Here is a 15,106-nt window from a genome sequence, read left to right on the forward strand (position 1 = left end):
TATTTGTCAAGGTTTGATGAACCCCTACTAATCCTTGTGTGACAAGTCTGCATGTGTATCCATACAATCCTTCATTGCCTTCACAAACTTTACAAATGATGTAAGCCCTTCAAATTGTGGTGGCCTTCGAGTGAGTGGATCGGGTGGATAAATGCACCCATCAACCCAAAGGTCCACATTTTTTTCCCTACATTTCTTTCTTGTTGCATCATGTATCTTATTGCATCATCTCTTTCCACAGTTCTTTTGAACATTGGTGCATATTCATCCTCCAATTGAAAGTGAATATCTCTCTTTCTCTTGGTACATCCTGCACCTGCATTCTGCAAAAAAACATGTATGCAAATTTTAACTTGGATTAACATTCAAATCACAGAACTACACCCCTTTGATTCACTATATCTGTGTTTTTTTTTACCCAGTTGGTTCTTGTCTCTTTCTCTTTCTTTCAGTCTTGATAGACCCTAATCAACCCCTAATCAGCTTGTAATCTTGGCTTTTAATCTACCTCTAATTAGCATCAAATCTTATCTTCTATTCTATCCAAAATATTCTCTCTCTCTCTCTCTCTCTCTCTCTCTCTCTCTCTCTCTCTCAACTAAAATTCATCAAGGAAACCCTAAATACATTCATACCGAAGCTCGACTAGTGGAAAACAATAACATCATCTTATCTTATGCCCTAATTTACTATCTATCACTCTATCACTTATTTTCTTTGTTCATCTCACACAGTTCTCTCTCTCTCTCCCCCTCTCTCTCTCTCTATGAATTGATGCTTAAGGACTGAACAACAACTGTGAAGAGTAATAACATCAAAGAGATTCAAAAAATAAAGATACCTCCATTATCACTTGATTGCTTGTAGTATAGACTGTTGAAGATGGAGATTTCTTACTGCATATTTCTGAAGAGGGAGATCGCTTGTAGCAGGGTAGAGTGTGTTGTAGATAGAGATTATTTGATTTCAAAAAATGGTATCAAAACTACTCCTCAATGCTGCTTCAGAAGAACTCATATGCAAGAAACCATATTCTAGAGGGAAAGAGAAGAGTACACAAAATTTGGGACAAAACTAGAGCTTTTTGAGGGAATGAAAAGAGGCCCAGAAATAGGTATATACTTGTCCAAAAAAGTTGAAAATTTACAAGGAAAATCTCGATTCAAAACGGTGTCTCTGGGTAAAAAATAATCTTAAAATATGATGTATACATCATTTTATATCATTTTTTAACTTCCGCCCTTTTAAAAAGCGAGAATGAGAATGATTCTAATATATTTCAATGTTGAAAAGTCATGATGGCATTAAAGAGTCATGTATCAATGATTGGCTCCGTTTTTAGAAAAAATAGAATTGTATTTTTTTACTTATGAGGATTTTGAGAAAAATTGACCTTATCCTGCAGTTTGGGAATAAAATAATAGGTGAAATCTATTGAAAATACAAATACGAGATTTGCTTGATTGTAGAAGATCTCTTTTATAATATTATTTTGGAATCTCTTTTTAGAGAGAGAGAGGTGAGAGAAACCTTAAGGGGCAAAAAAGAGAGTCCATATTTCTCCTAATGCCAATTCCTTAACAAATCTATTATTAAGCCCCCTTCTTCATCTCACTCTAATGACGAAGACTAACTTCTGTCATGACTATGTGACTTGGCCCAAAAAAAAAAGGGAAGATGGTGCCCCAAGAGAGACACCAAGGAAAAGGGGATTCTACTACAAGAAAATCTATCTTGTAACATCAACAAGATTTTATTTCATTCTTTTGATGACCAAAACAAAAAAATAAATAAATCTTCATGCAGCATCATAGTAGATATCTCCCACGGATTTGATAGAATCAACTATAATATTCAACATCTTCATAGAATCCATCAACAGAACAAGGAACATAAAGGAATACACCATTTTTTAATAGAAATCAATCACATAGTCATCATCTTCAATGTCTTCATACTTTTCTCTCTCAATCTTTCAAATACAGATACACTGTTTTGATAGAATTGGCTCTCTCTGGCTCTCTCTCTCTCTCTCTCTCTCTCTCAATAATACATCATCTCCTCACTACAATACTCAATAATGGCACTTAATAATCCCTCTTAGGTCATGGATGCACCTCCCAAGAGGTATGGGAGGTATGAAAGGGTACCAGAGCCACTACAGTGTCTCTTCATAGCTCACTACTGTCACTATCACTTCAGTCTTCTCTTCAGTCTTCAACAGCTGCTTCTTCCATTTGTTTTAGCCCTTTTGAACTTAGATTCATCCTTTCCAAAAGTTAGAAAACTTTTCCAAAGTCACACATGCATTCTATAGAACACTCACTGAAGATCTACATAATAGAATAGAACATGAACAGAGCAGAGATATAGTAGAGACAGAGGCTCTACAAAAGGTTTACAGAGGGTTACAAAAGGTCATCAGAGAACAACAGATCCTCCTAACTCATAATAAAACCATTCCAAACTAAAAAAACTACTCAATAAGCTTTCAAAAGATTTCAACCTTCATCAATCATCAATCCATGCTTTATATAGAAGAAAATCAGAACAAAACAGAAGCTATACAGAAGATATTAGAACCAATCAGAACCTCAATAGAACCTATCAGAACATCACAGAGCCTCATATTTCTACTAAGAATCATCATAAACTTCCAAAACATAATCAATATCATCCAAAAAACTCTCAAACACTCCCATTAACAACCATACATCACTCTAAATCCATCAAAAATCAACTATTCAGACCAAACAACAAAAATTAGTCAAAAATTCAGTCTTTTTCCACTCTCAACATATCCCCACACTTAGAAAGAAAGTGTCCTCGCAACCTAAGGAAAAGAAGAATTTAAGTTCAGTAAAGAGCTCAATTTTATCTTATGTAGTATCTTCAACAATCACTCCACCACGACCCAACTTAGCACCTGTATCTAGAAAATAATACTACTAAAGGAAAACTTTGTTATTCATTAACACATCTGATAAATAATAGAAAGTCATAACAAATTCACAAAGGATATACGAGGTTCTTCAGCTTTGCATCATAGGCTTGCCATTCACCATCACCATCAGTGTAAATAGTCGAAAAGAGAGCTCTCGAACAAATTATTCAACCAGCACATACAAATTATTATAGCACAAATAGAAACACAACCATCTGAATGGAACCTCCAAATGATATCTCATTAAGAAGCATAGAAGATACATTTAGGGGTATCAATGAAGATGATCCCTCTTAAAAGATTGATGATTACGAAAGCGATCCAGGGATAAAGACTCATCTACAAAAGATTTTGGAGGATTCTAAAAGAATTGAAGGTAGCACATCCGTTCTAGCAAAACAAGGTATCTGCTAGGTAGACAAAGGGCATGAAAATATAGGACATCCAACTGTTGGGAATCAATGTTCACAATGACATTCATATAAAGCTTTGGAATGGCCTTTTGATCGTTATGGGAATGCCTATGCATATATGCTAGGTACCAAGTAAAATGGGCTGTCAATCTCACTGAAGGATCTAGAGATTGTGAATATTGTTGGGAAAAATGGAGGTAATTTTGGTATGCTTGACTAGCAGTTGTCCGGTCCCCTAGAATTAATGGCCAATTAATCTGTGGTCCCATGAGTGAATCAGTTGAGCTCCATCCTCTTCTTCTTGGAATCTGCTGATCAAATCCTTTGTACCTACTAACCAACTGAGGGGGTTGAGGAATACAAGTGGCAAGAGATGGAAGAGGAATATGTAAAAGAGGATGAAGAGATGGGTAGGAAAAATCATAAAATGAGGAATAAACTAAAGAAGAAGTGGCTGCAATTTTAAGCAAATCAGTTAGGAAAGGTGTCAATTGATAAGCAGGAAAAGTAGAAGGTATATGGATAGATGGAGAAGGACAAGGCGGAGAAGGGGAAAGACTCTATCTTCAATGAAATAACAATAGGTAAAGATTGAAATTTGAGAAAAACCATGAGGTTGGAAAAGTAGAGGTAAGATAGCTGCTGAGTTGAATTGATAAAGATAAAAATAAGCATCATAGCGATGGGCCATTTGTTGATAATACAATAAGCTAGGAACAGAGGGACCTAAAACAGATCGTCGATGGTAGGCATCAAAGAAGGATGAATCAAAGGATGGTTCTTGGAAAGATAAGCTAGAAGATTCACCCTTAATTGGTTAGTGCTCTGCACATGAGTAGAAGCTGTATTCTAGCATTGGTTCAAGACTATAGAATTAGTCATTGAATGCCATAAAGTGTCAGGGAAAGTAGCCACTTTAGGAGAATAGCACTGGAATATGTCATCTATCCTCAACTCCAAATGGTTGACATATAAGGCAGTTTGTAAGACCACATCCCCCACATACCAAGCCAGATCTACATCATCTAAAATTAACAGATCACCTCGTAGATACATATAAGAGAGAAACATGGTATCCGTTGTCACAGAATCTTCAAAGACCATACGGACAACTTCTGTTAGCAAATCAGAAGACCAAGCCCTACTCCAACCATCCTCTGGAATAGGGAGATCCATCATTGAGAGCTTAATATAGAAGGCCAACTTCTGTAGTTGATAGTGGGCAAAAAAGGAATGGTCGGGAGGAATATAATCCTGAAATTACTGACCATAATAAATCCATCTTGGACTGTAATATTTCCACTTTATCTTGAAACAACGGACATAATGTGGCCTACCTTTGGAGAACTGCCAAGTCCTGCTGAGATATAGAAGGAATCATGGGGACACTGGGGCTTGGAGAAATGGACGGTGACTGCACTAGTTGATCCTTCAACTGTTTAATCTGGGAAGCTTGGGATTCCAATGTATTGTGAGCAGTCTACAAAGCTGACCGTTTCGTATCCAAAAGAGTCTTAAACTCTTGAGCTTCTTTGGACATTTTCTCTTTCTCTTCGGAAACTCTAGTGACCTTCAACTAAGCTTCTGCTAACTGAGTTCTCAAAGAAGATATTTCTTCTCTCTGGATCTCAATCATTTGTGTCTGCTACTCCATCTGCTTAAACAGATCGGTAAGAGTGTCTTTAACAAAGGCTAACTCCGTGGTTGCCTTATGCATCTGGTCTTTGGATTGCATAAATTCTTCATAGAAAGAAGCATATAAATGTTGAACACAAGCTATCACTAAGAGTTCAATAGAACTCTGGATGTCGTTACAAAGGAAAGAAATGGCATCCCCTGACACTAAACTGTTCAGCGAAGGAACTGATATTTCCAAAGAACCCTCTTGATGTGCCCTGATGTGAGGTAGGAAGAGAGGTCACTTCCAAAGGTGGCAGGAACTGACACTGAAGGAATGACTGGTGGAATTTTCTCTGCTACACGCTTCAAGCGCTTCCGCTGAATGACCAATGGAGGAGGGGAGTCAATATCCTCTATGTCAATGGGTTCTGAAACTTCTGAAGGTGGAGGGGGAGGAACTGTATCAGATGGAGGAGGAGGTAGCACACCCTTCTTAAGGCCTAAATATGCCAAGAAAGCATATAAATATGAACCATAGGTTACGTTGGTAACATTCTCTCTAGTCACTTTGACAAAATGTTGGTCCATCTTCGTAAGAAGGTAAGTACTTCAATCAATGGCAACCCCTTTTAAAACCATCCTGGAAGCTGTGAAAAGCTCCTTGGACAAATAGTGAGATGGTGTCTTGGTAGGCATGAACCTGTCCTGGAGAAATTGGTAGACTAACTTCTAGAGAGGATCAGTGATCATTGAGAAAGACACTCCTGAAGTGTTAATCACTTTCTTGACATTGAGGATCTCTTTAGTCTGCTTCTGTAACATCTTGAGAATCTCATCATTTGAGAATAACTATCTGGCTATAACTATCTGCTTCTGTAACAGCTTGAGAATCTCATCATTTGAGAATAACTATCTGGCTATAACAAAGGGTTCTCCTTTGTAAGGAAGAGCTAAAGCCTTTCCTAACCCTCTAGGTATCAAGACCATGGAAGTACAACGCACCAAGCCCGATTTCTTATTGTATGAGGCAAGAAACTCGTTATAAAGGGCTGGATCATCTGGAATCAGAGGGAGTGAAGCAGCCATGAAAGATGCAATACCAGCTTTCGCAATAGGCTCAAAAGTCAGTAGGGAAGAATAATCCCTACTGATCAATGGGACATATTGAACAGAAGGAGGAGCTTGAGGTGCCACTCAGATGGAATATACACACACATACCACCAACATAGACAATCACAGTGAATACCTGCAAAATAATAAAATAGCCATAAAAAAGAAATCGATCAAAATAAGAATACACAGGTATAACTAACCAACTGACCACCCCAAACAGCCCACATCCTAGAAAAAATTTGGCATGACCCCTACACATATGTGACCGAAAGCTTCATGCTATGCAAAAAGTAGACACCCAAGACCCCGTATCAGGTAGAAAAGAAAACTATAGACCGCACCCATAATCGTATCACTAAATCAAACCATAATACCTCAATAACCTAATCAGGACATAACCAGAACTTTGATAAATAATGTTAGCTTAAAGGACTGCACGTGCCCATCCCATGAAGCATATCTATTAAAAAGAAAAAAAAGTGCAGTGATGAGGGGAATGATTTTAGTGAAGGGTTCGTTATATTATTAACAATAGTTGAAATTTTATTAGGTTTTAAACCTTAATAAGAAAACGACAGTTCATTTTTAAATTGTTAGTTACAATTTATTAATGTGAAACGGTGCTTTTAACAAAGCCCAAACTTTGATACCTAGACTCAGGTCTCTAAATGCATATTCATTGATTAAAAATTTAATGTGTCTGAAGTGCTCTTCTTTTTCAGCGAGTGCATTTTTATGACGGCTGGTTCATTTTTATTTAAAATTAGAGTGCCTCTAAAGCACACATAGCACATGCAAAGTGAATAGTGGGTTGATTTTAACTTATTAGAAAACCGTGTGGGGAAAAGTGGGTGAATAAAGTTCATTTTAACAATTAACTATGGTTAAGGGATGACCAAAAATAAATAAAGCACGAAAGATAGATACCTGGTAGGGGTGTGTATGCAAGAGAGTGAGGGCGCACAGAGTAATCCCAAATGCAAGGAATCCAACAAAAAAGCAAAAACCACTGACTGGAAAAAAATAAAACACCTAATTGTAATTTAGGTGTGTTTTGGTTTTTTTCTTTCTTTTTTTGTTTATTTGTAGTTTTTTAAAAATGTTTGATTTATTAGGGTATCAATCAAACCTAACTAAGAATGGAACCATCAGGCTTCAACAATGGATCTGTTTTTTTTTTGGTAATTTGGTAGTCTATTCCTGGAATTTAAAATGAATTTTTTATAAATTTAGGTTAAAAGTTTATCATTTGGGTCCGAAAATAATAGGGTGATCATGTATCAAGGCTTTTTCAACTTATAAAATACTCCAAAAGCAGTCAAATGCATTGATGGAATTTTCGGTGATTTTTTTGAATTTAATTCTGATTTTTAGGGATTTTTAATGAAATTTTCTCAATTTTTAGTGAATTTTAAAAAGTATTTAAAATATTGTTATCTTTTTACAATTAATTCTCTATATTATAATTAGTAAGATAAACCAAAAAATTATCCAATTTAGTAAGGAATTTTTCATTAATTTTTCGTTTTTTTTTTTTTTTTTGATAATTTTAATGTTTTTAAGTGTTTTTGGGTTTTTTAGGTATTTTTCACGGGTTTGTGGAAAATCAAAGGAGATACCCGGGCTTCGTGTGAATAGTTGTGTGTGCTCGGGGACAGCACGCACCACCGCACGGATAAGACCAAACGCACGTCCTCGTGCATGAACACCCGCTGGCAGCTCACGTATGCACAGGCACACCTCGAGGCTTGCGCGAACACATGCACACACAAGACCATCGGCCAAGTAACAGCAAGGGGGCCTGCGTGTGGAGGGTTTTTGTAGATTTTTGTTTTGTCCTGTAAGAAATAGGGGTGGCTGCGGGTGGGGGTGGTGGGAAAGGGGGCTATGAGGGGGGTAATTGGGAAGGGGTGGGAAAGGGGGCTTGGGTAGGGGTAACTAGGGTTAGGGTGGATGGGTTAGGTGAAAGTAACTGGGGTTAGGGTGGGTGGGTTAGGTAAAGGTAACTGGGGTTAGGGTGGGTGGTGGTTAGGTTAGGTTTGGGGGGAGGAATGGGAGGAGGAGGAGAGGAGGGAGGCGGAATGGGAGGGGAGGGAGATGGTGGGAGGAGGAGGCAGATGGTGGGAGGAGGCGGAGATGGAGGGAGAGGAGGGCAACGCGAGATGGGAGGGAGACGGAATGGGAGGATGAGAAGGAAAGGGAGGGAGGCAGAATGGGAGGATGAGAAGGGGAAGGAAGGGTGGAGGAGGCAAAGATGGGAGGGAGAGGAGAGGAAGGAAGGGTGGAGGCGGCGGAGATGGGAGGGAGAGGAGGGGAAGGCGAGATGGGAGGAAGGCGGAATGGGAGGATGAGAAGGCAAGGGAGGGGGGCAGAGGTGGAGATGGGAGGATCAGAAGGGGAAGAAAGGGTGGAGGAGGCGGAAGGGCGAGGCGGAAGACGAGGAGGCGTGCCGGAGGGAGAAGGAGGGGAGGCCGAAGGCGCGTGGGAGAAGAAGGGGTGGAGGCGCTGTGGAAGGAGAAGGAGGGGAGGCCGAAGCGTTGTGAAAGGAGAAGGCCGTTTTTTTTTTTCGTGTTCCTTCTCCTTTTTTTTTCTTTTTTTTTTGTGTGTTTTTCCTCTCTTTTTTTTGTTTTTTTTGCTATTTTTTTAATAAAAGGGTTGTTTTCTTTTTTTGGTTTGGTTTGGATTTTTTTTTTGTTTCTTTTGGTTTTTTCTCTTTTTTAGTATAATTATTGTGGTGTTCTGTGTGTGTGTGTTTTTTTTCTTTATTTGCGTGTATTTCGTATTTCGTATTTTGTTTTTTTAATGTGTGTTTGTTTTTTTAAAAAATTTATTTTTGGTGTGGTGTTGTGGGTTTGTTTGTTTTTTGTTTTGTTTTTTTTTGTTTGGTTGATTTTTTGTTTCTATTTTGTTTTATTTTATTTATTATTATTATTATTTTTGGAAAGACATTAAAAGGTGAACACACGAGCATGCACGGGGCAGGAGAAAAAACAAAAAATGGTGATACGTGAGGCACATAAGCCACGGGGCATCCCAAGGCGCTTAAAACCAAAAACATGCGCGTTCATACGCGACACGAGAGACGCAGCCACATGTCAAGAGGAAGAAAAATTAATAAAACCCAAACCGTACATTGGATTGAAAGACCGTAAAAAAGGAAAAAGGTGCTAGGAGACGAGGGGAAGATGACATAAAAATGCGACATGGGTGTCGGGGCAAAATCAGGGTATTCACATGGAAAAAACACGAAAAACGGCTCCAAAAATACATACGGTGATTAATATGGAAAAATTCGCTCACTGGAACGCAGGGTGGAAAGAAGGCAAATTGTGCCAAATAATGTGCCTGACAAACCAACCCCAACACACGGTTTCGATCGAGAGGACGCATTCACATGGAAAAAACCCAAAAAATGAACCCGAAAACGGGATCAAAGATGAATACAGAAAGAACCTAGTGAAATGAAGGGCAGTAAAAATGGAAAATGTCCGTGGGAAGGGGATACACAGACTGCCACGTCAAAACTCACTTCCAATGAAGTTAGAAGCGGTTCACATGCAAAGAACACAAAAAACAGAACCGAAAATATATTAAAAAATTAATAACAAAAAATATAGTGGTTGAAATAGGGTGGAGAAAAAAGGAAAAATGTGGGGAAAGGCTGGGCGAGACACATCAATCAAATGAAACTAGAATACTGGTGAAAATAGGGCATGTTCACATGGAAAAATATTAAAAATATGCACGAAAATTACTGAAAAACGCACAAAATTAATATTGGATGAACCATACATCGAAAGGACAGGGAGAAAAAAGAAAAAATGTCAGGAGGAGAATGGAGGTAGGGCTGTCACGTGTGATTGCTGTTCGGAAGCAATCAAGGTGGGTTCACATGGAAAACCATCCAATTTATGGGAAATGCTTCAAAAATTAATAACTCAAGAATCGTTGGTCAGAACAAGGGTTGGTAAAAAGGAAAAATGGTCAGGTCAAAGGGACAAACATGGTTGTAAGGTTGGATGTGGGTTTCGGTGAACGTAGGATGCACTCACATGGAAAATCGTCACAATAAGGGATAAAGAGAAAAAAAAAAGGAACAGCCCCAAGGGTGGGTTGAACATGGATGAGTAGGTGGGGAAGGGACCTCATCGGGGTAAAATCAGGTTAGGACATACATGTAGGATTAAAGTGAGGCATATGCAGAGGGGTATACATCATAGACGCACAGGGACTCGTCCCCACACTTAAAACCTTAACGAATAGGGTTAAATGCAGCAACACAACCTAGGACTCATCAACCCACTAGACTTTGGCATCCCCACACTTAAAACACAACGTACACTTGCAATCATAAGGATAGGGTTAGAAAGACTTGGCCCGTTTCGCGTATGGTCGAAGGAACCATCACTGCTATAGAAGGGTTGGAATCGGCTGTAGGAGGTACCATGGCTCACTCCAGCATTCAGCCAGCATGGTAGGGACCATGCAGCAACACCTAGGGAGGTAGCTGGTTGATGAAGCCCATCGAGGTAGGTGTCATTGACGAAGGATAGTCACTCAACTCACGGGCACTCAAGAAGATGATAGAATAGTCACTCACCCCATGACGCACATCGCTCAATGAATAAGCATGAAATCCCATAACTCACAACTGGTGTAGAATTGAACAAGGGGAAACTAATTTGGAGGGAGTATGCCAGTGTGCGCAATTGATGGTGCATTCATGCATTCCATCCATCTGGAATAGGTGCAAAGAGGAAAGCTAGGGAGCCTTGTAGTGTAGTGCACAGAACAGAGCGGCGTGTCCTGTGACAATGGTAGAGAACCATCCCGTGGGTGCATAGGGAAACAAAAACGTACCTGACTCCAATGGTCATAACATCCCTCAATCCTCACCTCTCAATAATTGATTAAAGAAACACCAGTCACACTTAGCCCACCCTCTGTCTCACTCTCTGTTGAAAGATATAGGAGGGCAACCTGTTCCTGAAACCTATTGATGTAATCCTCACTCTCACTTGTGTAGAGGTGGTATGCCTTGTGCGCATTCGATGGTGCAACTATGCATCCCACCCTGTGCCGGCATACAGTGCAAGAAGAAAGGCCAAGGAGCCTTATGGTGCACTGCACAGGAATATATTGTGCATTGTACATTGAGAGGCCCATCCCGTGCGTGCAACACTCAAGTCACACATCTCACCTCTCTCTTGATTTCAAGGGAAAGATTGGTTACTCAGCCCACCCTCTGTCTCACCCTTACTGATAGATAGAGAGGGCAGCCCATACTCACATCTCCATCCTGTTAAGATAAAAGCTTACTGATAGTAGATACTGAGGGTAGCCCATACTCGCATCCCCATCCTGTTAGGATGAAAGCTCGCATCACTCAGGGGGTTGATAATGAAGATCATATCGGTTGTTGTTGTCATCAGGATATTGAAGACAAGGCGTACCCAGGCAGGCAGCCAACAAGTCTGATACTTCAATGATTTGTAAGAAAGGTTGTTTGTTAAGAAGGGCGGACGGACTGATATTGCAAAGACAGTGCACCAAGGGAGGTGGCTTCAAATTACTTGCTAAAAAGGTGCTACTGGAGAGTCAGCTATCCTAAACTATGGGGTGTTACCACCTTTTCCACAGTGAGCTTCCCACCCAAGGGTGTTTCAACCTTTTCTTGGAATGAGGCCTGCTATGACAAGGAATTTCTTCCTTTTCTCCCATAACAGTTTTGTCTGTTTTGTTTGTTTTTTTTTTCTTTTTTTTCTTTCGTTAATAAAGAGAATGGTAGAAATACCATGTGTCAGGACCAACCTCACCACCGTTGTTGGTTCATACGAGAAGAGAACAAGGTAGGGTTGAGAGGTATCTATGTGAGGGGCTAGCAAAACGATACCGCCTCATGAGGAGAATCATAAGGGCTATCAGAAGCACAAAGAGAGTGACACTATGATGCCCAAAAAGTAGAGGGTCGATCGATTGTGATTGTCAAGATCCCCAAGGAGGGAAGTACTTCTTCAGACGATAGCCATTGATTAGAAAAGGATCATCACAGGCATCAACACTCTGCACCTAAATAGAGCCATTAGGATTGATAGCAAGTACATTGTAAGGGCCCATCCACCATTGTTGAAGCTTGCCAGGAAACTTGCCAAATCTCAAATCATAGGCTAGGACAAGATCACCTTCTTTGAACTCCTTGTGCTTGATGAAACTATCATGATAGGCCTTGCGTCGCATTTGAGTGGTTTCCATACACTGTAGGGCCATCTGCCGAATCTCATCTAAACATTCCAAGTGTAGGAGGTGGCGTTGCAGTGACTCATCATCTCCCAAGCGTTCTTTAACTGCCATTCACAAAGAAGGCAATTCCAGTTCAATAAGGAAGATGGCTTCTGTACCATATACTAGCTGGAAAGGGGTTTGTCCTGTAGCTACCTTATGGGAGGTTTTGTATGCCCAGAAGGCATCTATAAGTCAATCATCCCAATCACGACGATGTGCAGCAATCGTTCTTGTCAGGATCGAGCAAATGATGCGATTGGTGACTTCAACTTGGCCATTGGCTTTGGTGTAGTAAGGAGTGGACTTGCGATGGCGAATCTTATACAGCTCTGTCAGCTCTTCCATGATTTTGTTAAGGAATTGAGTACCTCTGTCACTTACCAGCTCAAGGGGACTACCAAAATGGGTGATAATATTTTCGTACATGAACAGAGCTACGCTATTACCATCGTCCCGCTTCAGAGCTTTAGCTTCACACCACTTTGTGACATAATCCATACATACTAAGATGTATCTGTTCTACTTCCATCTGGTGGGTGGATCAATTGGACCCATAAAATCAATCCCCCACTTCTCGAATGACTTTAGGGGAAGAATAGGTTGTAGTGGCATGGCACTTGTTTTGGTGGGTTTCCCCATTTGTTGCTGACGAGCATCACATCTCTTGCAGTAGTCATGTGCATCCTTGTGGAGGGTTGTCCACCAATATCCTGCCAACAGAGCCTTCTTGGTTATTGCTTCTCCTGCGAAGTATCCACCACATAGGTCGTCATGGCATGCTTTCAATACTATACTGATTTCATCTAATACAACACATCTTCTCAACACTTCATCTTTTCCTCTCTTGTACAGTGCACCGCTTAGCAAAGTGTAGGGGGTTGATTCTAACAGAAGCTTCTTCTTCTCATGTCTTGAGATGCCAGGAGGATACTCTTGAGTTGCCAAGAGGTTGGCTATGTCTACATACCAAGGAGTAGCTATTTCAACTAGAAACAAGGAAGCATTAGGAAGGTCTGGATCGTCCTATTCCTATTCTGTAGTTTGAGGGATTTGTGATAGATGATCGGCTAGGACATGGGAATGGCTAGGCTTAGTGACCACTTCAAAATCAAACTCGTGGAATAGGAGCAACCATCTCATCAGTCGTCCTTTGACATCTGCTTTGTTCATCAAGAAGGACAAGGCTTCATGATCCACGTAGAACTTGAAATGCGTTGACAATAGATAATGTCGAAACTTCTCCAGTGCAAACACCATTGCCAAACACTCAAGATCTGTCACTGTGTAGTTTTGTTCCATATAAGTCTTTTTTCGGCTTGCATAATATATTGGTTGATCTAATTTAGAGGGGCCCTTTTGACATAGGACAGCACCTAGCCCTTCAACTGATGCATCTGTGTGCACAAGAAACTCCTTTGTCCAATCAAGAGGCTGCAAGATAGGTGCTTGGATAATGCACTTTTTTAGGGTACTAAAGGCTCCTTCACAGTCATTAGTCCAAAGGAAATATGCATATTTCCTTAGGAGATTGTGCAAAGGGGCTACCTTGGTTGCAAAATGTGCAATAAATATTCTATAGTAGCCCACATGGCCAAGAAATCCTCGCAATTTCTTGAGGTTTGTTGGTGCTGCCAAGGTGGCAATCTTCTCAATCTTCGTCGGGTCTGTTGCAACCCCTTGTGCAGAGACAATATGGCCCAAAAGAACTCCTAATGAAACGCCAAAAACATATTTGTTGGGGTTGAGAGAAATCCCATACTCTCGGTATCTGTCAAAACATTGCTCTAGGTATCCCCAATACTATCGTATTAAGCTATAGACATAGAAGTCATCAAGATACACCTCAATGAAATTATGCAAATGATTCTGGAAGGCAGCCATCACTACTTGTTGGAAGGTGGCAGGAGCATTAGAGAGTCCAAATGGCATCACTCTATAGGCATAGGTCCCCCATTCTGTGGTGAAGGTTGTTTTGGATTGGTCCTCTTTTGCAATTTGGACTTGGTTATATCCACTGAATCCATCCAAGAGGGAATATAGCTCATGGCCTACCACTGTGTCCAACAGTTAGTCTGTAAAAGGGATAGGGAAATGATCCTTCTTCGTCTTTGAATTGAGCTTTCGAAAGTCCACACATATTTGAAGTTTTCTGTTCTTCTTGGGTACTACCACAATGGGCGAAACCCATTCACTGTTAGCCATGGGATAAATGAATTCAGCTTCAAGGAGCTTTAATAATTCATCCTTCACCACTAGAGCAGAATAATTAGGATTCATACGCCTTTATCTTTGTCTTACAGGTTTGGCATCAGGCTCTAGGTCAATGTCATGTTGGCATACTGTGGGATCAATCCCCTATAGATCTTTATATGACCAAGCAAGCATGCCTAAGTTCTCCTTTAGTAAGTTTCGCAGGACCACTAGTTCTTCTTCTGAAAGATTGAGACCCACTTTTAGGTGACATTTAGTACCATCAGTATCCAGGAACATCACTTGTCTTTCACCTTCCACTTTGCGGATAAATGTCCCATGGATTGCTTCTGGATAGAGGTCTGACTCTTTCAAGGGAATAGTGTCATCGTCTGCTGCTGTTCCATTAAAAACAATGTCCTCCTTCTGAACAGATGACTCATTTGTCTGTTAAGATTGCTAGAAGGGTATCAAAGCTTTGTTTGCTTCTATGTGAGTGGTGATTTCTTCTAGACTTAGAGATTCATCTTCAGAGGATGTGTC

This window comes from Lygodium microphyllum, chromosome 12 (assembly GCF_053477565.2).
Source record: "Lygodium microphyllum isolate KBCC chromosome 12, Lygodium_microphyllum_v1.1.10, whole genome shotgun sequence".
Classification (NCBI taxonomy): Eukaryota; Viridiplantae; Streptophyta; class Polypodiopsida; order Schizaeales; family Lygodiaceae; genus Lygodium; species Lygodium microphyllum.